This window comes from Ambystoma mexicanum, chromosome 10 (genome assembly GCF_040938575.1).
Source record: "Ambystoma mexicanum isolate Mex_15411 chromosome 10, UKY_AmexF1_1, whole genome shotgun sequence".
Taxonomy (NCBI): domain Eukaryota; kingdom Metazoa; phylum Chordata; class Amphibia; order Caudata; family Ambystomatidae; genus Ambystoma; species Ambystoma mexicanum.
In genome coordinates this window covers 426,454,943-426,474,753 of record NC_090932.1, presented here as the reverse complement: position 1 = coordinate 426,474,753, position 19,811 = coordinate 426,454,943, and the positions used below count along the sequence as shown (strand labels likewise).

At 46.6% G+C, this 19,811-nt stretch overlaps 1 protein-coding gene across 1 annotated transcript in view; it reads right to left on the bottom strand.

The window, feature by feature from the left end:
• The window catches only part of LOC138491470 (phospholipid scramblase 2-like), a 393,847-nt gene that overhangs the window by 321,188 nt on the left and 52,848 nt on the right, over positions 1–19,811 (bottom strand). The gene's annotated exons all lie outside the window — the stretch shown is intronic.

Sequence of the window (19,811 nt, the reverse complement as noted above, 5' to 3'; positions counted from 1 at the left end):
TTAAGTGTACAAATGGACATGGAGACCAATATGTAACGTACACCAGTAATACTTCAAATCTTTACAACAATTCCGCAATCACTATGTGAAACTAAAAGGCAAAAGTAGAATGACAACTTTACAAACCATAGACTCCTGCCCAGTGCACAGCCACACTGGAATGAAAGGACATTCATTCGCCTGCATTTCAGGAACTGCTTGCAAAAGCACCTTCCATCACATCGAAATGTTAGCAATACACCATTCTGCAATACGTGTCTATAGTTGCAGAACATTGTATATAAAGAGCACACAAATCGTAGACATAGCCTACAAAATAGAGGACAATGGGGAATCCCAATGGTTCCAATTAGCTTTATATCTAACAACAGAAAATAAATACTAAATAACTGAAATAGTAGTTTGTACTTCTGAAATACAAAGCTTGACCTTAAACACATGCCATCATGTGCTATCACTAATAATATTCCCACTCCCAAAGGCTCTCCAACAACTTAACTTGAATGAGAGCATTACAATCCAAACAGTACCATTTCAAGCTACAATACGCTTTCAAACGAAAACAGCCAAATTGCCTCCATCTGGGTTACTAAAAGGCAAAGAAAACAATGAATACTACAAAGATATTAACATATTTGAAAATCCAAGAGAAACCACCCAAATAATTCAAGATTCATGACCAACTGTGCCTTTAGATCCTGGTACTGCAGCCAGCATTTGAGACCAGCATACAATGTACCCACTACACTACAAAGACACCATAGAAGATGCATTAGAAACATATCAAATGTGTCATGCCAAAGGATCACCAATGAGCATATGGGAGAAAAGTGTAGCAGCACGTTATTTTCCTCTACTATTTCCTAGAGGGAAAGGAGGAAGATATGATGAAAAATGAAACACAATTTAGTACATCAGAATATCGCTCTTTATAAATGTATTCTTAATGTATTCTTAAGACCCCATATTGAGACAAAATGTAGAATACATTTTCCACCTCCTGTTCGAAAGTGATGGAGTTGCACACACATTATAAACAGGCTCTCATTTTTTAAACATGTCTGCTACCCAACTGCTTCCAAAGATAAAAGACAAAGATGAAGTTGTGTAGTCAAGTATCACAAATCTTAGGGCAAATATACACGGTACAAAAGAATTCATGTTCTGACATCACGCTGATGCTAGTTGTATGTTTAGGAACCTAGGCCCACCCACATGGTTTGTTACTTTAAGTTGTGCAGAATACGCATGGGATGACTTGCACGACTTGTTACCCACTAAAAACCAAAATAAAGAGGGAATAGATATTCAAACACCAGGAGAATTCTGTTCACTTGAACCTGTCAATGTATCAAGGTACTTTCACCATCGCTTCCTTGCCATGCTGCACTTCATCTGCAATAAAACTACCCCTCCAGTCAGAGAAGTGGAACACAAAAATATCAATCCAGAGAAGAGCACCACATAATCCATATGGTTTTGTGGATAAAATATGATTACAAATTTTGCCATGACAGTGATGCCCTGTTTTACAGTGTATTGAAAAATACATTACCTGCGACATCCCTTCAGAGACCACACATAGTGATCTACATACACAAATCTTATGCTTCCAAAAACATAAGTGTGGCAAATACTGCTGACGTAGATATGAAAACAAAGATGAATACCATGCTAAATGTTGCTTTGGCTTTCCTAGAACAGTGTGCACAAAATTTGCACAAAAGGTCAAGTAAATATCTTAGACACAGGGCCTCATTCTGGGTAGGGCGGTAAGGGATACCGGGCGCCATTAAGGAAACTGGTGCCGGTAATACCTTAATGCCCTACTATGAGGTCCCTTAGCTGGTCCTGCAATGGGCGCCTGGTTTTACCAGGCGCCCTTAGCGGGAGCCGCAAAGGGACCAGGGAGCAAATAACAGTACCACAAATTGCGGTACCGTTATTAGCTCCCCCCCATTCCCATTGATCCCTATGGGGGCTCAAATAGGAATGGGGATTGGCTTTTTCAATGGGGACTTAACGGTCCCGCAAAGGTCGGACTACAGCGGTAAGTCCCCATTGAACGAGGCGATACCGTTATTGGAGGCAGTCATGGCGCAAATAGTGCCATGACTACCTCCAATCTCGGAATGATGCCCACATTGTAAAAGGTGAATCCACTAAAAACACATACAACATTAAAAGGGACGAAGCATCCAAGTACATCAATGATTACAATGCAATCATCTCCCTCTTGTGGAATGCAAATATAGACATAAAATACATTGCAGGCAATTCCACTGCAGTTGCAAGCTATGTCACAGCCTAGCTCTCCAAAGTTGAGAAAACTGAGCTAAAAGACATCTGGGATGACATTTAATCTGACAAAACACTTTCACAAACAATGTACAGCTTTGGTGTACAAATGCTCTCCCATAGAGAATGCGGGTGCTTTGAAACTGCAGACTATTTAACAGGTACAGCCTTATATTGCAAATCTGCACACATTGGGTCTCATTACAACTTTGGCAGTAAGAATCCATAGTTTCCGTGATGCTGGTCCCACCGTTTCCGGCAACCTGTGGTCCCAGAAACAATGGAACATAACAGGCTGTCAGGTGTGCGCATTCTGGCATGCCAGAAACGGTGGTAGCGGCATCATGGATACACTGTGTAAAGTGTCCAAAACTGGCAACACTGTTGCCTTTGGTCCCGGTGCCCCCGGATCCGCCATTGCGATGCCAGACCCAGCGGCAATGGAAACAGCAGCGCTGCAAATACTGTGACCAGAAACAAAGAGATCGCCGGAACAGGAAACAGGCCGGTGGCCATTATAACAACACAATGCATTGCAATCTGCAACTCCTAGGTGACATCCACTCTCCATGACCCAAAAAACACTTCAAGGACAATGACATCTCACGTCCGTGAGACCCGGCAGCGCAAGCCGTGCTTCTCGGAGGCAGAGCTACACATGCTTGCGGACAACATTGTCTTGCATGCAGGGGAGTTGTTCTCCACAGACCCGCGCCGCGAAACCCAGCTGCACAAAAAGTCCATATGGGAAGTAGTGGCACAGAAGATGTCGGCAGTGGGGACAACACCATGCAAAGTCTGAGATTTCCACAAGTGCAGTTACAACCTCCGCTTGAGGGTCAGTCCCTCCTCGCCAATACGTCTAATGCCCTGGGAGGAGAAGTGCAGCAGTGTGCTGCAAATGGAGTCGATTGAAGGGGTTGGCGCTGCAGAGGCCAGAGCCGGGACACCCAAAGAGGCCAGTGAGTACCCATAATCCGAATGTAATGAACATCAGCCCTGGGCACCTTGCTCCCACCACTGCATCAACACATCACAGAAATGTGAATTGCACTGTCCACATCCCCCAGAAAGCACCCTGCAGGAACCCCCCAAGTGAACCAACACCCAAGTCACAGTCGTGGACATACAGTTCCCCCCACCCCTAACAATGACCCATGCCAGAAATGCATGTTGAAAACTAAACCGGCACCTTGTACTGCCAAGTGTGCAAGGATCCGCCCCCACACAGACACACATAACCCTGCCACTTCGTACAGCATGTGTGCCTGCCGTGCTGCCATTGGCACCAGAACCCGGCAATTCTGACCCTCTGCTCCACCCAGACAAGGCCGCCCTCTGACACAATGGGAATGACATGGCCCACCATGTCCCTGCCAGGCCTTCCAAAGATTGCAATGCACATACTGGACCTACAACTGGGTCAGCCATCAAGCACAGCCTTGCCCTACCCAAAACCTCCCCTCCCTACCCCAACACCCCACAGTCTGACAGCTGACCTTCGACCATACCCAGCATGTGCCAGGACAGCACACCACAACCACATATTGCATGTATCGCACCTTGAATCCACACTGGTTCCTAACATCATGCCTTTCTACCACCACCAGGCACATCATCTGACAGTGATGGAGGCCAACCGGGCCCCTCAAGGGGCACCAGACGACACCGGTGCCATACTGCATGGACCACCACTATGGACACTGCAGCGACCACTGCCAATTACACAACTACCCTCCCAACCGAGGCACCCCCACCTGCAGTGGTAACTACCGCTGCCCCAAGCATCCAGGCAGCACCACCTACAGTGGTAACTACCACTACTCCAAGCATCCAAGCTGCACCACCTTCAGTGATAACTACCGCTGCCCCAAGCATCCAGGCTGCACCACCTGCAGTGGTAACTACCGCTGCCCCAACCTTGAAACACTTGTGTATGGGTGCGTTACAAATGCCTTATCATATCATATCATAACCATCCAGGCTGCACCACCAGCAGTGATAACTACCACTGCCACAAGCATCCATGCTGCACTACTTGCAGTGCCGCAATTGCATGCAAGGCAAGCAGCAGGAGGAAGGACACTACCCCCACCACAGCAGTCACATGCGCATGGACATGAATCCAGTGCAGAGGAGGCTGCCAACAGTTCTGGAGAAACCACAGGGGACACCACCAACCACACCAGCTATGAGCAGCCTGATTTCAACCCAATGAACCTCACCAGACCACAACACCCACCCTTCCGCAGTGTCAGGGACATGGACGGCTGTCTGTGCCGCATGAAGGAACGACAGGAGGCCTTAACTTCCCTGGTGCAGCAGCACCTAGAAGAGGCACACCTGTTGCATGGGGAGGCAGACCTCCTATGCACTGAGGCCCAGATGATGAGGGAAAATGTGCAGACCACTGGACGTCACACTGCATGTGCCCTTGGACATGCTACATCCACCATTGTACTGATGGCCAGGAGGGTTTGCGAGGGAAACAGTATTATGTCCTCCATGGCAGAGTCCATGGCAATGTCCCTTCTGGCGGCCCTGAATAGATGGGCCAGTGACACGACACACACAGCATCCATGAGCTCCACACCCACCAATTCCATCTATGGCAGCCCAAGGAAGAGGTTGGTGCATCTGTCAGCCACACAACACAGTGGCAGGCCAGGTGGCAAGCAGGCCCGTCAATAGGCCATAGACCAACATGTGCAATAGATGTGTCTTGGGCTGAGACTTCATGGACAGCGTGACACAAGTTGGGAAGGGGGAGTGGGGAGGGATAGTTGAGGAGGGGGGTGTTGGTCCATCTGTCATTGCATTTAATTATTTTCATTACACTTGGTGTTGCATAGAAATCATGACTGGACATTGATTTATAGTGTGAGAGTGAGATTTATTTTGTGTACAGTGCATATTGTGCTTGATAGCCTAGGCCATGTGCATGTGTGATGTGCTCAGAAGTAGTGGTTGATTAGTGCATAGCGTGCATCACACCCACCCATTGCATCCCAGGGATGTGGCAATGGCAGTTCATCCACACTGTCACTCTCCTCCTCCACCTCTGCCGGGCGCCTGTCCATGTCTGGGGGGTATCAGGTAATATTATCCCCAAATAATAACGCCATACATATAGTCATCGGGAAATGGCATAGGCAACATTATTTCGGGGGATAATATATGGGGTAAATGGGAGCGGGGGTTGCAGAGGTGTCCCACAACACTCCATTAACAAAAATCTGGGGCTTTCAGGGTTGTCCCCCGCAGTTTTCATGTTGTAATATTGCCACAAAAAAACAGCACCATTGTTGTATGGCAACATTTTTGCGGGGATATTATCACATGGAACCATCTGGGGAAAGTGGTATGTTGCGCCTGATGCACATATTGTGCAGTATGGCACAGCCCAGGACTATCTTGCCCACCTTCACAGGGCTGTACATGATTGCACTCCTGATCTGCTGAGGCAGCAGAACATTGCCACATGTCTGTTCTATTGTGCACCATGTCCTGATGTGAGCACGGTTGTAGTTTTGCTCGTGCTCATCGTGTGGCTGCCTGATGGGGGTCATCTGCCATGCCATCAAGGGGTATCCAGCATCACCTGCATGGGAGGGACAGAAGGGGGGCAAACTAATTTTGTTGGCAGTGTCATTTTAGCAAAGTCTGTATGTTGATCTGTGTCACATGGGATTGTCACAAGATGTAGCTAATGGCACAGATGACTCTAGTATCTGGTGCATTGTCAATGGGAATTGCAGTTACCAATTCCTATGGAGATTTACACATTTGCGCCTCATTCCAAGTTTGCCGGTCTGGAAACAAGGGTGCCAGAGTCTGCCTGCCAGAGCCGCAGTGCCTGACCGGTCTGACCCTGCCATGAGCCTCGTCCCCGGTATGCAGAGTTGCCATGAGAGCACCGGCACAGTCAGCTACAGGACCGGTGCTTCTGAGTCCCCATTCCCAAAGAGACCCATAAGACTCTATGAGAATGGGGACTTACACTTTCCTGTGCCTGACTACCCAGGCCCCCGGGACTTGTAATGTCCCGTTGGCACCACAAAGCCAGGTGCCGGAAGTGTTATTACGGGGTTGGCGGCAACCCGCCGGACGCACCTGTGGGTTACCGCCAACCTTGCAATGAGGCCCATGGTGAGTGTAATATTTGCATAGGAATGGCATTCAAGCACTTGTGATTGCTGACATGTTTTCTTAGGCAGCAGAAGTCACAGGAGCACTCGTTTGTTGACATGCACACAAATATTAGCTACCATTTAATTATAAAATGGCTGCATGCATGCAGTGATACTTGGATTTTTTATTTTGGGAAATGCAGCATAAGAGTGGTTGCAAGTCATCTTTGGAACTGATTTATGTGGATGTATGCGCAGTAAAGGAACATTCTTGGATTTGGTTTAATTGTGAAGGAGATGGCAGGTAACTTAATGGCATGCAATCAACAGCCGTGGTTGATATGCAAGGTGGGTGGGGGGTTTGCAAGCACATTCACACCCACCTTGCCCATTATCTCTATGCCTACGCCATATTCTACTTTGCCTATTTCATGTGCCAATTCTGGTTCTGTTTGCATGTCGTACAATGGTCATCTAACCCATTCATTCATGTGTGCTACATGTGTGCTACATATTTGTTTGCATTCATGTCACATGCATATGGGTAGGTACACTTCTGACAGGCAGGTGAACTGGTTACATGCTGTGGGGTATACTGCTGGTGGGGAGGTGGGTAGCATTGGTCTGACTTGGCTGTGACGCAGGCAGTGGGGGTTGTGTTCAGTGTGTTATTGCAGGGGTATGTGGCATTGGTGAGATGCATTCTGGTACCTGTAGTGCATTTGATGTGCATGTGGGCACAATAAGGTTACGATATATACAGGCAGGTACATTGAAGGCATGCATAGTTTTACAAAGTAGTTGGTGCGGTTGGGGTGCATGCAGTGTAGAGAGAGGTGCCGGGCAAGGTCAGCAAGCTATATACCTAGATGTCGGCATCTTTGAGCCAACTAGTGATGCTCTGGCGGAACTTGTGATAGGTTTGATCTATTCTTCGAGGGGATGGTAGCGAGTTCCATAGGAGTGCTGCCTTGACCGGGAAGCTGCTGCCTCCAATTTTGGCATGTTTGTATCTGGGGACCCTGAGGTAGTTGGTGTTGGCGAGTCTGCTGGTTCTTGTGGTAGGCTTCAAAGTGAATCTGTCGGATAGGTAACGGGGTGCTGCATTGTTCAAGCATTTTTGGGTGAGGGAGGACATTTTTAGTTTTATTTTATCATGAGTGGAGAGCCAGTTGTTGGCTCTTCTGGTATTAGAGATATGTTCTCTCTTGGGAATTCCTAGGGCTGCTCTCAGCGCATTATTTTGTAGGAGTTGGATTTTTTTGATGGTTTGTTTATTGGCTCCTATGTATAGAGTGTTGCAGTAGTCCAGCCTGGATAAGATGAGGGCTCTGGCTAGGGTGATGCAACTGTCCTGTGACAGGAAGGCCTTGCCAGCTCTAATCAACTTGCATGTGTATGCCGTGGCCGAGGCCAAGACATTGACCTGCTTGTTGAAGGAGAGAATGGAGTCTAGATAGAAACCCAGAGTTTTAACCTCCTTGGCGACAGTAATAATACTATTGTCTATGTTGAATGTTGAGTATTCGGGGCTGAGTTTTTGATGGTCGAGGGAGTGCTCAGGATGATGATCTCTGTTTTCTCATCATTCAGGCATAGACCGTGGGTGGCCATCCATGCCTGGAGGATGAGATATATCCTGTTCATCAAGGCCAAATCCTTGTCGTAATCACAGGTAAGCGGTAGGAGAATCTGCACAGTTAGTGTAGGTGACACCCAGAAGGTCCAGATTGTCAAAAAGGGGCTTGGTAAAGATATTGTAGAGGGTGGGTGAGACGCAAGATCCCTGGGGCACTCCGCAAGTTATGGGGATGGGGTTGGCTGCTGCCATAGGAGAGAAGACTCTCATAGTCCTGTTGGTTAGGAATGATTGTATCCATGCTATTGCTTCTTTGGAGAAGTGAGCTGCCGAGTCCAGGTGGCTGCATAGGACTCTGTGGTCGACCAGGTTGAAGGCAGCTGATAAATCCAGGAGTAGAAGGAGAGCTGATTTCCCTTCATCCCGGAGTTCATCTATCTGTGACTTGAGGTCTAAGAGGGCTGTTTCTGTCCCATGTTGGGGCCGGAAGCCTGATTGTCTAGTTCCTAGAACCGAGTTGGTTTCCAAGCATTTTTGTATCTGGGAGTATGCCATTTTATCTAAGATCTTTAAGAGAAAAGGCACTGTAGTAATTGGGCGGTAATTGGTGGGTATTAGTGGGTCTAGGGACTGCTTTTTCAGTAGAGGAAGCACCCAGGATTCTTTGAGGTTGGATGGAATGGTGTTGGTGGAGAAGGAAGAGTTGATAGATTTCGTGATAAAGGGGGCCAGATCTCTGGCTGCATCCTTTAGAAGTTCAGCGGGGCATAGGTTGCCTTGACAGTTGGTGGGTTTGAGAGATAGTATGGTATTTTCTGTTTCTTTTATGGTGACTTTGGAAAACTTAAATCTGGGGTGATTGGTAGAATTACTTGGTTGCTCTAGGTTGACGCTAATGGGTTTGTTGCCGGCGAGTGTGGCTTTTTTCTTGGCAATTTTTGTTTGGAGGGTAGTGACTTTGTTAGCTAGAGCTTGCTGTATGTTGGAGTACCAGAGTTGGTCTTTGATGCAGTAGTCTGGCACAGGGATGGGTGCTTCTAGCTCTTTGAGGATGACAAAGAGTTATTTTGTGCTAGAGTTGGCCCGGGCAATTCTATTATGTAAGTTTCGCGTTTAGCTAGGATGATTTCTTTTTTGTATAGGGCTTTGATGGAGCTGAGGTTGGCTTTGTTTTCGTCAGAAGGTTGTGCTCACCAGGATGTCTCACTATGTCTTTTTGTTTGCCCAATGATTTTAGGTATGGGGTGTACCATGAATTGAGATGGGCTTTGGGTTTGCTTTGTCTAAGTTTGAGTGGTGCAATAGAGTCTCAAGATGAGGTCATGATGTGGTTAAATTCCTTAACCATATGGTCGGGTTCCAGGTTTTCCGGGATATATTTGAGTGTAGGGAGGATGAGGGGTAGCAGTTTGTCACAGGTGATTTTTTTTTGTTTCGGATAGGAATGGACGGCGCTAGAGGTGTGGGTGCCTGGGTGGGTTTGGCGGTGGTTAGGGTAAAGGTTATGAGTTGGTGATCTGTCCAAATCTGGGGGATATGAAGGCTATTGTGGAATTGCATTTGTAGTCTGCTACCCAGTCCAGGGTTCTGCCTTTGTTGTGTGAGGGGGTGAGCACTCTTTGGGTAAATCCTTGTTCCACTAGGATAATAGCCACATTGGATGCATGTGTGTCTTTGGGGTCGTTATAACCTAAGTTCAAGTCGCCTAGTAGTAGGACCTGAGAGGAATTTTTTAGATTATTTGAGATGATATTTGAAATGTCATCTTCAAAGGTCCCAATGGGGCCTGGAGGTCTATAGACCAAGTATATTGTGAGAGTCTGGGCGTTATTTATGTTTAGTTTGGCTGTCATGAGCTCACATGAGTTGATGACCGCGGATGGCACTAGTCTGCAAGGTAGATTGTTTCTCGTTATAAGTGCAATGCCTCCAGTATCGGTTCTGTCTGATCGCAATATGGTATAGTAAAAATGTTTTATTTGTAAGTGGTCTCTAGTTAACTGGATCTGTTGCATCAAGGAAGCTTTTATCAATAGTGGGGTCATACTTGTTGATTTATGTAAGATAGGAAAAGAATTATTCATGAAAGAGGAATTATCAAAAGCACAAAGTGCAGGTATAAAGTGGGCATGCTCACTGATCCCTCAGTGACAGTGTCCACATCTATAGTGGGAATGGGTAAAGACTGGAACCCACAAGAGGAGTAGTTAACACTACATGTGTACCTAAGTGTCTTGATTTGATCAGGAAGTTTATTTTGAATGGAGGTACACAACTACGTACTGGTATCAGGCAGTTTGGTGTTAGGGATAGGTGTTTGAAGTTCACGTAGCACATAGAACAGTTTGCTGCAGCTATTCTTTGCTTGTAAAATGCACATGTCAAAGTGAGACCTTTTGGCATTTAAAATGACTTTCTTACAGTTGACTACAGCTTTTTTAAGGAAACAATGGTTAGACTCCTCGTTTGTACTAATACATTTACGCTGTGCCGTATGCTTAATTGTCCTCATATTCCTTATATTTTCAGAGAACTATCCTTTTTGAAATGTGCACGGTTGCACTCTTTTTGCAGTCAATGGGGCAAGAGAATCAAGTGCGGTGGACAACCGTGTTTGTAAAGTACACAAAATAAAATCAGGCTTTGCATCTAGATGGAAATCAGCACCAGGGTCAGCTTGGAAAGGTGCCATGGCTGATGGCGTGATTTTTCTTGAATTGTAACTGTAAACTATCTGTGACTTAGGCTTAGCTTTAATTACAGGGCCAACCAAGAGATCAAATGTCAGCAGGGAATGATCTGATTAGGAACAAGGAAGAATTTTAACAAAAGGTGAATATATGTTTTTATTTGTAAGCACCCAGTCTAGAGTACGACTTCTTAAATGAGTGGAACCATGCCATGCTGAATGATCCGCAATGCTGTAAGGTTTGAATGCAATCAGTAGCTACTTTATCCTCACTATCATTAAATACAAGGTTAAAGTCACCGGGGTGTGATCTTTTCGTTTCTGGATCTGCCTGTAGTAACAGGGCAACCAACGCCTGATTAGAAAAAACATAGTATAAGAGCAGTGGTGAACGATTGAAAGCTGCTTCCATAGCAGATGTCCATTCTTAGGTTTACCCATTTTCAGAAGGTGGGTTAATGGAAGAAGTACTTGACAATAGTTGGGTATAAACTGTCTGCAATAGTTGTCGAATCCATGAAACCTCTGTAATTCCTTTGCAGTCTGTGGGGTTGGCCATTCTAGGATTGCAGTAATCTTTTGGGGGTCCATTTCTACACGCTGTGGTGTGAGGATGTACCCAAAGAATCCAATCCATTCCTGCTTTAAGGGACACTTGGAGGGCTTGGCTTATAGGTGATGTTTCCAAACTCATTGGAGGACTTCTCTGATATGTTTGACATGTTCATCATATGTAAGGAAAAAAACGAAAGATCGTCCAGGTAAATGACAACGAAAACGTCAAGGATGTCCCCAGAAAACTTTGTTGAGGAACAATTGAAATGCTGCAGGAGCATTAGCAAGCCCGAAGTGCATTACTAAATACTCATAAGGCCAAAATCTCACATGGAAGGCATTTTTCCACTCGTCTCCTGGGGTAATCCGTACTTAAGCAATAGAACCCGAGCGTCGGGGGCATTAATGCCCCGGGGCCCATAGGTAAGGACCCGAGCGAAGCGAGGGCCTTACCGAAGGCCCCGGGGCATTACCTGAGACGGTAATGCCCCCGACGCGAGGGTTCTATTGCTATCAGTACCCCGGCCCGCAAAAATTGCGTGACCGGGGCACTAAAAGCTTTTTTTTGTCCTGAAACACTGCGCCGTTTCGGCGCTGCTGCGTTTCAGGAGAAAAAAAAACGACCAAGAAAATGGCCGCCGCCATGGAAAGGGAAAACGGAGTCCGTTTTCCCTTTCCATGGCGGGCATCGGGAGCGGACGCGCTGGGAACATAAGTGTTCCCAGCGCGTCCATTCCCGAAAAAGGATAAAAAATAAGGTAAGTGGGGTTGGGAGGGCGTCAGTGGGAGTGGGAGGGGGGAGGAAAAAAAATAAAACAAAAAAAAAAAACGTACCTGCGTCCCCGGCGGGGGACGAGGGAAGCCTCCAGCCGTGTGGAGGCGCGGAGCGGGGATGGCCCCGCTTCGAGCCTCCTCATTGGCTGAGGGGCTGGCACGCCCCCTGCTGGGAACAAAGGCCGTGGAATCCCAATGAAGGGATTCCCGGCCAGGTAGGGACCTGGCGAGAGCCAATCAGAATGGCTCTTGCCTTCTGATTGTCTCTCGCCGAGTTACTAATAAATTATATGCCCCTTTCAGGTCAAGTTTAGTATAATGACTCTTTATCCTGATGACATTGAGTCTCCTATAGTCTACACAGGGCCAAGCTTCTGACTCATTCTTTTTCAGGATGACATATATAGGATCTCCGGTTGGAGAGGTTCAGTGCCAAATAAAACCTTATGCAAGATTCACCTTGATTAACCCTTTGAGTATCACATTTTCTTTTTTCAGATAGGGTATATGTTCTTCCAAAAGAGATCTGGGCTCTGGTTACCAACTCAATCCAGCAATTGTAGTCCCTATGGGGGCAGCTTGTCTGCTTCCTTGGGATCAAAGACATTAGAATAATCTTGAAATGTTTTCAGAAGTATCAAAAGGGATAGAGGAATGGTGTTCTTGGATTGGAACACGGGTCTTAGGGCAGATCGTGAGCCATTGAGTGCATTGGAAGGTGAGTGCATACTCTGTCCAATTAATTTCGGGATTGTGATATCTCAACAAGGGGAAGCCTAAAATATCCTGGAAGTGAGGTGCTGCTATAATTATAATTGTTCTTTATTAACACGCTTAATACCAGGGATGGGGTTTCTAAGCACAGGATCGGCATTCAAACCTGTGTTGCGCTGTGTTGCCTTGCTTCCAAGACAAACTTGTTGCTCCTCAGCTATCCCCTCCCCATCAAATGGCATCACATATTATGTATTCTTGATACAGTTGGGCACATACCATGATAAGAGTCTTGGTATGAAGAGCATGGGACCTGAAACCAATGTGGAGTGATCCACTGACACAATAGGTTCAAGTTTAGATTTAGAATCAAGCAGTATTTTTTGCTTATGGACAAAAGCTAAATCAGTAAAATTGCCAGTGGCTCCACTGTCAATCCAAGCAACTACTTCCTCCCAATGCTGGTTTATTTTTACAAGGTCCACATGGTTAAACACCTGAAATGCCTGATAGGGCAAGCCACCAACTGGGTGGGGTCTGTAAATACACTCACTCGGCTCCTCGCTACACTGGTAGAGTCTAGTTATTTCCCAATGTCTTTGGGGAACGATGGAGACGAAACTGGACGAAATGGCCTGGGTGTCCACAATAGAAGCAGAGATTGAACTTTCTCCTTTGTTTCCTTTGATCTGGGAGGAGAGGAGTAGAGGACCCTGGGTGCTACCTAACTGCACAATCTCTACTTCCGAACTCAAAACGCTTTCTTTATCGCAACGAGGGCCAAACTTAGAATAGCTTGCTTTCTTCTTTCTCCTTTCCTTTCATTATTACATTGATCCAGTTTTATCACCATGGCTATATAGTCAGAATGAGTTTCAGGGGGAGTTATGATCTGACACATGTTGTCCTTCAATTCGTCTTTCAGTCCTCTATAAAATATTGTCAGTTGGACATCTTCAGTCCAATTGGTTTATGTGACTAGACCGCTAAAATGAGTTATGTAGGATAGGAGGTCTCGTTTGCCCAGTGTCAGATCTCCAGCAATTCATTCTGTACAGATTGTATCACATATTGATGACTGAACAAGGACTGGAATGCTTAATAAAAGCCGGCATAAAAAACTAACATGGGGGCGGTTCCTGTCAATGTAGGGGGTTGCCCAAGCCAAAGCAAGTTTTTCTAGATTGAATAATGTGAATGCATCTTGGCTTGTCCAGAGGCATACACTAAGGGTCGATTCAAAAAGTGGATTTTACATTAAGTCATAAAGAGAAGGAATTCCTTAGGGTCCCCTCCATGCTTGGGGGGTATAGAGGACAAAGGGTTGCTAGAAGTGTTCGCTGGAGCCCGAAAGTTCTCAGGAGTGAGGAGAAGCCTAGAGTTGGTGTGAGAAATACCACCAGTGTTTCCGGTAGGAGTATTAGTACCTGCTCCCGTTCCTCACAATTAACTAGGGATGGATGTTTTTTTTTGTCAAGTATTCAACTGCTCCCTGTACCGCTGACAGGGATTGGATTATAATGGCATTTTCTTGCCTGGGCATAGCCACTTTCACTTCCAGTTTTTGTACTGCTGTTGCAAGGTCTTACAGTACTCATGCATGGTTAGGGAGAGGAAAAGGGTTCCCACAATCTATCACACTTGGACCGTGATTATGTGAAGCTCTCAAGAACATGGATGAGGCACACTCTTTACCCTAAAGAATCCCACTCCCGGATGGATGAAACACTCGGTGGGGGAGTTCCCCAAATGCAGAAGCGCTACTGTACACGCCCCCAGGATGGCAATGGTCAAGAATCCACAATCTAGAAGGGGAAGAGAGGACAATGGTTAACAACAAAGATCTTCTATGGACGTCGAGATATTCTCCCTAGAACATCATTATTTACCTTAAAGGATCAATGGACCTTCCTTGAGTCCCAGAGGTTAAATGGAGCAGGCAGTATCCGCTACACTGAATAGGATGGTATTTAGATGAGGAAAGAAGATAACCCAAAGACACTGGGAGTATAAGAAGAGACCAAAAAATAAAATAAAACAAGACTAATGACCTGCAAAAAGGAATGGCAGGATAAGCAGGTATCTTATGCTGTTTGCAGCTCTCCTGATGTAAGAACGTTGCGAGAATGCCCTTCTCTGGATTCTGCTGGCCTTTATGCCTTTCCTTGCAGCTATGCTGGAGCGTCCTCATGCTGGGGGGGTCAGCTAGAGGAAAGGACCCTTTGGTGCATGAGAACTTCGCCATCACTGCAAGGAAAGCACTCTATTTGCCACTCGTGCCACCCTCCACAATAGGCGATGAATGGGCACAATGCAACAAAAAGGACCATGGTGGGACAGTCTGTGGTGGGAGCCTAACAATAAGCAAATCAGACATGCAACCGCCAATTATGTGAGCAATTCAGTTTGAACTACTAGGCCACTTGCCATGTACATGGGGAAAACAAACAACTCTAACATGTTTCAGCCTTTGTTGACTTAATTGATGAAGTGCAGCTTGATCCCAATGGTGCAGCTACCATTGGACCCACATGAAGGCACATCCTTTCTCACTTCGGGAGACAAACAAAAAACAAAATGCGGCAGAGTTAAGATTTTGCATTATTTATAACCATTAGTGGGGCATTCAAGCAGTTAGGACTGGTAAGCCTCTTTTGCAGTGGGAAAAAGCCTGATTTGACTTTGGAAGTTCTCCTTCTACAATGTTACATTAGGTGTACAAATGGTACAATGTATAACTGCTCAGATTGTTTGTCAGTGGTTATCATAAGTTTCCATCTGCCCACTTTTTAGTGATTCAATTTCACCCTAAGTGGATGGGTATGCCCAGACATGGCTCCCAGGGGTTCTGTCCACAGAGTCCCAGGTTATATATCCCTTCACTGATGATGTCCATTGAAGTTAAAACATTTAACCTTGGCCAGGAAGTCTCTCCATTTTGTGATTGAAAGAGGCGAGGATGAAATGGAGCACATTGTCAGGACCCTCGCCCAAAACCCCCTCTGGCAAACCCATTGGCCAGGTGGAGTCAGGACTCGGGCCTCTAGAGCCTGGCATCCTCTTCAAAAGCCCTCATGGGCCCAGTCCTGGCGCCTATGACGCCAGGCTCATACACCATGAACAACAATGTGCTTGGGAACTACTTTATTGTATTCTCAGCCAACATGGAGGCATCCACATAGCTTGGTTCCTAAGAACCAAGCTATGCGGTCTAGTGTTTTGGGTGTGGCAGGCCTGGAATTACTTTCCCTGGAACTACTTTACCTGGGCTATATAAACCGCACCCTGACTGCAGAACATGCTTCGTGTTACTTTGCAGCTTGCAACGTGACGCTCACCGTGTCCAGCTATTCCCTCGAACCTCGGAGAAGCAGAACCTGCAAGGAGACAAAAGGAACATCAATATCAGCAGCATCTTACCTGCAGTCTTCATCTTTAAACACTCGCAGCTACTGAGAACAGCTTTCTCGAATCTGCACGCCTCCCGGACAGAACGACCTGAAAGAGGAAGATAGAGGCAAGAGATATTAACAAATTACGAACTGCTCAAAAGGCTTAAGTGGCTGGTCGCCTCTCGGCTGGCACCACTTCGGACATTCCACTCACGGTGAAGAACACAGCGACCTACAAGGAAGGAAAAAACAGGTTAGCAAAGGCAAGACTTCGCAGCGCTGCGCATATCGCTTACCGCATCATAGCACTCTTAATGCGCCATCATTTACCAGCGGTGCTCAACCAAGCCAGTTCGCCGCGCTGAAGCACCGCACACCTAAAGGAGAAAAAAGAGACATTTTAAACAAAGAAAGGCATGCAGGATAGCAACAAAACTAAAGAACAGCAATAAAACCTACCTGGACAATATCAAACGGGCCGGCGTCAGTGAAGTAACTGGACCGCACTCGCCTATGAAAGACAACGCGCCCCTGCAAAGAAGGCAGGACGGAGAGCACGCCTAATTCTACCACAAGGTGAGGAGAGGGCACCAGAGGGACTGAAGGCATACGGGGTGGAGGGAGGATACTTACCCCAGTCAGTCAGTCTTGAACACAGTCCTCCTGTATTTTCAGGCAGAACCTTCCCCGCAGACCACATTAGGGCAAAGCTGAGAAGCATACCAGCGAGTAACCCAGCTGAGTTGCGTCCCTGTGGATACCAGGTGAGTGTAACAGAACATGAAGCCTACCATAACAAATCCACCTGGGTGCCATGGAGACATCAGAAACGGACCAATTGGCCCAACTACTAGGAGAGCTTTGTGCTGAGGTTCATTCTGCCCGACAAGAGACTAATGCCCTCCGGAGAGACCTAATAGTGACCAAAGAACGCACTGAAGAGATTAGCAGGCAATACTTGGAATCACAGTCAGGACAGACGCCTCTACCTGGAAGCAATCCAACGATGCAAAACCCCGCCATACCACCCACTCCAGTACAGATCACGTTACCTGGAACAGTGCCCCTGGCACCACCAGAAAGGTTCTCAGGCGACCCAGGGAAGTATGCAGCATTCATCAATCAGTGCCGTCTTCATTTTCTTTGTAGGCCTGGAGCATTTCCAAACGACCAAGCTCGGGGAGCTTTTGTCTTATCATACCTGAGTGGTAGTGCAGCAGATTGGTTGGTGCCGTTGGTAACCCATGACGATCCTCTATTACATGACTTTAGGGGGTTCGAGAGAGAAATGAAAAACTTTTTGCTCGCCATAACCAGGCACAAGCAGTAGACAATGAACTCTTATCCTTCCGACAAGGGAATCAGGACTTGTTAACGTACGTTGCTACCTTCAACAGATGGTTTCCGAAGCTAGGTGGCCAGAAAACAAAAGAACCACGTTATTCTATCGAGGCTTACGAGGCAAATTAAAAGACGTTTTAGCCCAGGTGGTTGATCCACCCAGAGACTGTGCAGAATTCATAAATATGGTCGTGCAGCTAGACCACCGGTTGCAGGACCGAAAGGCAGACCGGTCTAAGACCCTCGACTGTGTATGTTCGACCAAGGGAGAACACACCCCGTGTGCCTGAAAATGCTGTAGAACCCATGCAGATTAGAGGGATACGGCCTCCATTAACAAAACAAGAGTGGGACAAAAGAAGACAACAACAGCTTTGTTTGTATCGTGGGAAACCGACATTTCCTGAAGGACATTCCAATAAAACCCCCAAGAATAACAGTCAGGGCCACAGAGAAGGATGAAGCTAAGGAATCGGGAAACTACCAAGCTCGACAAATGTAGAGGTCAGTTTGTCGAGTGAGAAGAAAGAGTTGCTGACCTCGCACTTTGCAATACCAGTGATCCTAATTAACCACCAAGAATCATCAAGAATGCATGCCGTTGAAGCATACATCGATAGCGGAGCAGTTGGAAATTATATTGATCAAGAACTGGCAGCAGAGATGGGGCTTCCTTTGTGTTCTAAGCCAACTATAGACAAGGTAACCACCGTGGATGAGACAGAAATCGCTTCCGGACCAGTAACCCAGTGCACAGCCAGGGTAACCTTGCTGTGTCAGGATGGACATCGGGAGTCTATTTCATTCGATCTCATCAAGGCACCTCAGTTCAGGCTAATACTAGGGATGCCCTGGTTGGTTGCTCACAACCCTTTGATAGACTGGTGGGCACGAAAATTAACCTTCCCCGGTGACTGCTCCCCTGCCTGCTATTACCAAGAGGAGAAACCCAACGTCTGTATCCCCATGACTCCTGGAGAGACAGTATCAACCCTGGGAGCAGCTAATACCTTGCCAAATGAATACCATGATTTCCAGGATTTTTTCCGAAAGGACCAAGCCAATACATTGCCGCCGCACAGGCCCTATGACTGTCAGATCGACCTTGTTCCTGGTGCACAAACCCCTTGCTGCAGGATCTACGCTCTCACAGAACCAGAAAACCTGCATTTGAAATCCTATTTAGACCAGTACCTTGCAAACGGATGTGTCTGTCCTTCGAAGTCCCCCGGAGCCAGTGCTTTGTTCTTCGTACCGAAAAAGGAAGGAGACTTGAGAACCTGTATTGACTACCGCACATTGAACCAGATCACTGTGAAGAACTGCTACCCCTTGCCACTTATCCCTGAGATGCTAGACCAAGTTAAAGATGCCCAGATTTATACCAAATTGGACCTTCGAGGAGCGTACCACCTGGTCCGAGTCAGAAAAGGAGATGAATGGAAAACCGCCTTCCGTACTAAGTACGGCTTGTTTGAATATCAAGTCATGCCCTTCGGGTTATGCAACGCTCCTGCGGCATTCCAATATTTCATGAATGACATCTTAAGGGAGTTAATTGATGTGTGCGCCTTAGTGTATATACACGACATCTTAGAATACTCAGTCTCGGAACAAGATCATGTCAGGCACCTTCGTTCAATCCTCACAAAGCTCCCTCAACATCCCTTGTTTGCAAAGCTTGAAAAATGCTTTTTTCACGTCACCGAAGTAGAATTTCTTGGTTTTATATTTACTCCAGGAGGAATCAGAATGGACGTGCACAAGGTAGATACCATTCTGAAATGGCCTTCACCGACGTCTCTGACAGGGGTACAAAGCATGCTGGGCTTTGCGAACTTCTACCGCCGGTTCATCCCAGACTTCTCTCAGGTTGTGCACCCAATCACAGTACTATTATTGTTACATGATTTGAGGGGTTCCTTTGACTGTTAATGTGTTTTATGGGCTATGGGGTCTTTTACTCCATAGGGTCTCATGTTATTTTACTATGTGTGTTACGCAGCACCCTCAGTGCAGTGACACAGGGGTGTCATATTGACACCCCACCATAGACTCCATACCCTGGGACTGACTACTGTCTCCCAGGGCATGCAAAGTCACCATTGGCTTTACTAGTCCCAAATTATGAACGGAAACCAGTACAAACCATCATATTGTGGACATACTGGTCAGGGCAATTCGATTGCCCCGGGGTCTGTTAGTCGAGGGAGCACGTCTCCGTCCCCCCTGATCGAGTTTTGGCCGGTGGCAGTGGATACTACTTTTTATATTCGACCGCGAATATATCTCTATGGAATTTTCCCATTGTTCGAGGCTACCAACTTTAATTATTTAAT